Source organism: Fragaria vesca, linkage group LG3 (assembly GCF_000184155.1).
Source record: "Fragaria vesca subsp. vesca linkage group LG3, FraVesHawaii_1.0, whole genome shotgun sequence".
Classification (NCBI taxonomy): domain Eukaryota; kingdom Viridiplantae; phylum Streptophyta; class Magnoliopsida; order Rosales; family Rosaceae; genus Fragaria; species Fragaria vesca.
In genome coordinates this window covers 4,616,603-4,623,389 of record NC_020493.1, presented here as the reverse complement: position 1 = coordinate 4,623,389, position 6,787 = coordinate 4,616,603, and the positions used below count along the sequence as shown (strand labels likewise).

The window sequence follows — 6,787 nt, the reverse complement described above, 5'->3', positions numbered from 1 at the left end:
TAATGGTTTACAAGCTTTGTTTCGTGAAGAGTGTCCGTATGCATATTATGTGCATTGCTTTGCTCATCGCTTGCAATTAGCTTTAAATGCCGCTGCCAAAGGGGTGGATGATATTTATACATTTTTTGGTACATTGAGCTTCGTTGTGAATTTTGTAGATTCTTTTGCAAAGAGACATTCAGCTTTGAAAGCTACCAGAGAAGAAGAGATTGCAGAATTAGTGGCTGCTGGCAAACTTCAAACAGGTACAGGGGCTAATCAGGCTTGCACTTTGCAACGAGCAGGGGCAACTCGTTGGGGTTCACATTTTCGCTCTATAACAAGTTTGATTAATCTATTTGGAGCTACCCGAACAACTCTTGCAGAACTGGCTGCAAATGGACCAAAAAAGATACAAGCAGAAGCAAAGAATGTGGGTAAGGCTATGAAGCGTTTTAATTTGTCTTTTGCTTGCTTTTGATGCAATCTGTCATGAAGATAACTGATTTTCTTTGTCAATCATTGCAAAAAAAGCCATAGATATTTTGAATGCTCTAACCTTCCTAAAATTAGCAAAAAGAAGACTTCAAGAGTTGAGAGAGAATGGTTGGGATGCTTTGATTACAAGGGTTGCATCATTTGTTGTGAGAATGATATTATTATGCCTGATATGTCATTACCTTACAAGAAAGGTGTTAGAGCTTGTGAACAGAATATTACAAATGAGCATTATTATCGGGTCAACATACTTAATGCTGTAATAGACTTCCAGATGATTCATTAGAGCTCCTTGTTCTTAGTGCTACATTGGATCCTCGTGATAATTTTGTTGCATTCAAATCAGAAGATGTTTGCAATCTTGCTTTGAAGTTTTATCCTGAGAATATGATTTGTCAACTCTAGATATGGAGTGTGGGTTTTTTGTAGCAAATATTCTAGCTGATCCAAGATTTGTCAACACATCTTCTATATCTGATTTGTCTCGGCGGTTAGTTGAATCAAAAAAGTCTGCATTCTTTCCTATGATTTATAGGTTGATTTGTCTTGTGTTGACTCTACCAGTTTCTACAGCCACAACAGAGAGAGCTTTTTCATCTATGAACATCATAAAAAGTAGACTTCGAAATAAGATGGAAGATGATTTTCTTGATGATTTGATGGTTCTCTACATTGAAAAAGAGTTTGCTGATAGTGTTGATAATGATTCTGTGATTCAGGAGTTTGAAGTTAGTGGAACCCGGAGGGTACGATTTAGATAGTTATAGGTTATTGTTTGTTATTTTCTTACAATCATTTTCGTTGTAGTTTTCAATTTATGAGGTTTTGGTTTTATGTCCCCCTCATATGTTTTTAATATAAAGGCGTGAGGATGAGCCTCCCACTGGTTCCAAACCTCAAAAAATATTTTGTAAGTGTGCTGTGTGAAAATTAGCCCACCCCATTTTCGATTCCTGGTTCCGTCCCTGCGCGCCGCCGGAGCAACCAGAATTTTCTGCCTTCTCTCTACACTGCTCATCTCTCCCTTCTCTCTACAATTTGTTTGGCATATCTATAGACGGAGACTTGTCCTTCTAATGGAAAATTATCAGAAAATTGTAGAGAAGGCATGGAACAGACATACCATGGAACTTTTGTTTGGCCTGTGATATTTTATTTTGGACAACGATATATGGATCGGGAAGAGGCGGCGCGCAACCCATGCACTAGTCGTGGAATATTATAAACCATATATGGCTCTCAGCAACCCAAGTACCCAACTAGTATTTGAGTCCAAAGCCGATTCCCACGTAAAAACAGAGTTTTAATGTGATTCATGTGGACGAATCTTATAGACTTAAACGATCATATTTTTTTATTTTTTTGTGAAGAAAACGATCATAGTTGAATTCGTGCAATTGAGAATTCAGTACAGAGCAGTACCTTGTTGGATATTGATTGGCGTTGAAATACCGTGTTGCTTGCGGAATATTGTTATTGTTTAACTTAATATCAAAAATAATTAGAGCTTAAACGGATGTATAGTGATGACAGATGGCGTGAAGTAACGTTGATGCTAACGACGATATGTCTATATATGCAACTAGTCAAACAACAACCAGGTACATGAGTCATGGGATATTGATTTTCCCACTCCAATTGTATTATTTTGATTAAATCGGAGGAAAATCAAACCACTGATCTAACTTGATCCTAGCACAATTTCTAACCAACCCTCAACACTTGATCAAGCCTATCCCACAAGCTAATTAGAATAGATTTTTACCAATTAGATTAATTGGATAGATATTTACCCTCCGTGAAATTATCGGGATGAGTGACTTACTATAACCACAGTAGTGTACGTTCTGGGTTATACTGTTATATTTCCTTAGCACAGACGCACAATACTAGCTAGTCTTCCTGTATATTCGTGCTTGGCATGAAGTTGAACTCATTAACAGTGACCACTGACTGACTTTAGGCATCATAGTCCAGAGTTACCGGAAACGCTCAACTGTCCAGCGATCATGCGTTCCGGATCGGACGAACCCAATCGCGGTGCGTTCACGATCCCGATCACTAAACCTTGCGTTCCCCTTGACCAAAGCATAATGAAGTCCTAGTTAGACTAATCTAGAAAAACTGTAGATGAAATCAAGTATTAGAGAACCCAAAGAGAGAAATCAGGGAATAACTGCTGAGATCTATCTTAAGCAATTTACACCATTTTCTTGGGTTTAGCCTCCCTTTTCCGGAAGAGATTAATATTATTACTTTCAAAACAAACAAAAAAGATAATGCTAACTTTATGTTATTTATAAGTTTACCTATTTATCCTTTCTTAATAATGTGGTTTTCATAGTGTTTTTATAAGGGGTGGTCATGTAAAAATGATTTATCATATGTAGTTTATTTTTAATTAAATATTAACTATATATCCTAACGTACCACGTTTTTAAAAACTAACGTATCACGTACCCGTACCGCATTCCGGAATCACAACGTTCCGCGTTTCTGGCAGCATTATCATATTGCAACTCACGCGGATACGTCCAACCTAGTTCTTTTGTTTTTGGGATGATACAGTCCCACCAAGTTGGGATTTGATCCAAATACTTAAATTTTCTGTTTTTGTTTTTGTGTTGAAGTTCATCGTTTGTGTACCGGAAGGAACACAGTGACCATATCGGTCAACCCCGAACAGGAGACTCAGTATTCCTCGCCCGCCTATAAAGGCTCTGCCAGGCTAGCTAGTCACTACTTACCCTAGCTACCTCCTAACACAAGCAATACTTAATATATGATGGCCTTGGTACCTGAGAAGATGCTTACTATTATGCAGCTCTATTTCATAGCGGCTGCAACGATCACAATTCTTCTAGCTGCAGAGTCCACAGCGCTTCCTCAAGCCAAGCCAGGATGCCAAGAGAAGTGCGGTGATCTCATAATCCCATACCCGTTTGGCGTAGGCGAATTCTGTTCGATGCGACCAGAGTTCACCGTTACTTGCGATCAATCCACTACAGCAGCACCCTCATCAGCAAACTTTACAAACAGTACCTTCACCTTTCCCATCACCATTTCTAACTTTTCTCTTGTTGACGGTGAGTTACAAGTACTGCAGGCCATAGCCCGAGATTGTTTTGACGAGGAGGGTAATACTACAAACATCGGGAGTGTGCTACAGCTACCTCCTTCTTACACCATATCTACCAGAAACGACTTCTTCATCATTGGCTGTAACGTTTTAGGAGTCTTTGGGGAAGGTGTGGATGTGGGATACGAAACAGGAATAAATTCGGCCTTCTGTATGGATTTTCTTCCCAATTTGACCAAGTCTTGCTCCGGCGTTGGGTGCTCCAGAACTACCGTCCCCGGTGGAATGCAAAATGTTAGTATTCTCATGGAGAAAATGAACGACTTTAACGCAACCGACCTGTGGCAATCAAACTACCCGTGCAGCTACGCCTTCATTGTGAAAGACGGAAATTTCACGTTCGACCCGGAATCAAGTTTTCAGCAACTGAAAACCACAAGGCAGCAGCTTCCAGTGGCTGTGAATTGGGCTGTCGGGGATAAGTCTTGTGAAGAAGCAACTCATTTATGCGCAGGAAATGCGTCCTGTGTCGACCGAAGTACCATCACCGATGGGATGGTTGGTTATATTTGCCGGTGCTGGCCAGGTTACGAAGGAAATCCTTATCTCGGTTGCCAAGGTATCTGTTCACACACACACACACAAGGGCCTTCAACTAAGGGATCCTCTTTTTGACATATATGAGGGATGGAGGATTACACCAACTTTTTTATCACAAAATCACATCTCCACCGTTTAATATGTAGTTCTATATGAGTAGATCACTTCTGTAAATTTTCAGAAATTTTGGTGATCGTTAAGACATTCAGAACTTCGATTTATAATTATAAGCATGAACGGTTCAGGTATGGCAGATTTGGTTCGTTCATTGATTTAATCTTGTTTGACACCTTAACGATCACCAAATCGGCTGAAAATTTGCAGAATTGATCTATATATAAGGACCAACAAACTGAACGATGGAGATTCAAAAATATGATTGAAAAGTTGGTGTAATCCCCCATCCCTCTTATATATCAAAAAAAATCCCTTAATACACATACATACATACGTATACACACATATAATTAATTGAACGTTGTTCTCCGATACTAAGAATTAAGCATGCTTTTCTTGGTTTGTTTCAGATATTGACGAGTGCACCGCTTTAGTACCGGGACGCTGTGAGTATGGGAGGTGCGTAAATTCACCTCCAGGAAATTACTCATGCGAGTGCAGTAAAGGATTTAAAAACCTAGACGCCATGACTTGTATACCCAATTCCTCGTCAAACAACACTACTTCCTGGAAAATTTCATTGGGTATGTTCGTGTTTAATTCTTAACTGGCTAAATATTAAATATCTAATTACTTTTCCCATTCAATAGGCTTATATAATTGGTGTTTCTGATCTTGAAGAAATTTCTACTATCTGCTCCATAGGCACAACACAAACACTAAACCCAGACTTTTAAATTAAATATACCCTTCAATCTTGTATGTGTGTGCATATATATATATATATATATATATATATATATATATATATAGTAGGAAAAATTCTGGTATTGTTTGAACGATTTTTTCAGTTTGTTATAGAAGGTTTACCCTAACATGATATTTACTATATATACGCAGTTTTGGATACAAACGCATATATATGCATTATCAATCTTAAACTTGAGAAAGAATCAGGAAAAGAAGGGTCTGAAAATCGGAATCATCAAACTATATCTACAAACTGCAAAAGGGTGGAGTGATTAATTAAGAAGAATTTGTGTTTCCCTTAGAACCTCTCACTTGTCTTTTTCTTTTCTTTTTTTTTGAAAGGAAGGAAGGGAAGGAAGAACCTCACTTGCATTGGTGGCTGAGGCTCATTGATATTGGCTGCATTGCCAGGCCAATAAGAAGAGTTGCATCTAGCTGTGTCAACAAAAATAAAGGAGAAGGAAAAGGAAACGATAACAAAAGAAGCAAAGAGAAACAGAGTGGCCAATTTGCTCTTGTCATGTTGTGAACTTGTGATTTCCCAATATAGAACCTGTGATTGGCTATATATAATTGAGAGAAAACAAGAGCACCTGCGGATATGCGACAGTGGACGTACATTCCATTTCTAGCTAGCTCACTGTCAATTTGATTATTCTTTGACCGGTTTCTTTGTTTCTTGTGGTACTCTCTACAAAATATATATTAATAATTGGTCCTTCAGCTAGGGGCTGATCGAGATCTTTCAATACACAGACAAATACGAAAGCCATATAGAGATTCTTCTCAAAAAAAAGAAAAAAAAGAAAGAAAGGCATGCATATAGATACGATCGAATGGTCCGTCAAAGGAATTTCAAGTAAGGGTGATCGAGTACAACATTGATCGAACTCAATATTCAAATACAACGATATACGTACCCCTTGTCAAGAAGTTTTTGATTGGTTCTTAGCTGGCTCTCAGCTCCTAGCTACCAAATTGGCTGCACTCGCATTTTGCTTTGGCAAGTTTGATATTGAGCGCTTATGGCTCGTGATATGTTTGCTCGTTAATATGAATACCATCGAGATGATTTTGTCTACGTGTTTCTTGCTATCCCCAAAATGATGAAAATGTAGTGCTTAATTAGGGTTAAATCTATAATAGCTATGCATATATAGTTTCCAATGGGTCCACGATCAAGTAACTCAGTGGAGTCTGTTTAATTGTAAGCTCGAAACAAACTAGGCAAAACGATGCTGGGGATGGATTGGATCGTAACTTAACTTCTAAATTTCTATATGAGGTATTTCTCAGTAACAAAACGTGAAAAATTCCCCACTTGAAAGCCGAACATATATAATGCAGTAATTGGATATGCGATTTAGGGTTTGGACATGACAAGGGAAATTCTCATTCGATTCATGCATTGCATGCAATTGCATGTTTTCATCATCAAGTTAATATTTTTATTTTCATGCGGAAATTATATATATATATATAAGGCCCTTTCAATGAGGGATCTCTTTTTTTGTTCATTTCTAGGGATAACAACTCATCATATACACACATATATGTATGTGTAAGTATACATATATATATTGGTCACATCGTTGTGTCAACATCAAAATGATGCTCTGTGAGTTCAATTACCAGGAAAATTTGCTTGTGCATTTGTAGAAACATGCATAAGCGACACTGAAAGGGGAATCGTTTTCCATCCAAAATTCCAAATCAAGATTACAGAAATCTTTTCGATATCATCTAACTATGACAACAACAGAC

General features: G+C 38.0%; 1 pseudogene across 1 annotated transcript in view; it reads left to right on the top strand.

Moving 5' to 3' along the window:
• Positions 1–3,193: 3,193 nt before the first annotated feature.
• The window catches only part of LOC101303497, a 42,003-nt pseudogene continuing 38,409 nt past the window's right edge, over positions 3,194–6,787 (top strand). Inside the window, exons 1-2 of the transcript XR_184360.1 lie at positions 3,194–4,175; positions 4,684–4,857. The product of XR_184360.1 is annotated as an uncharacterized LOC101303497 (transcript). The remainder of the gene's footprint in view (positions 4,176–4,683; positions 4,858–6,787) is intronic.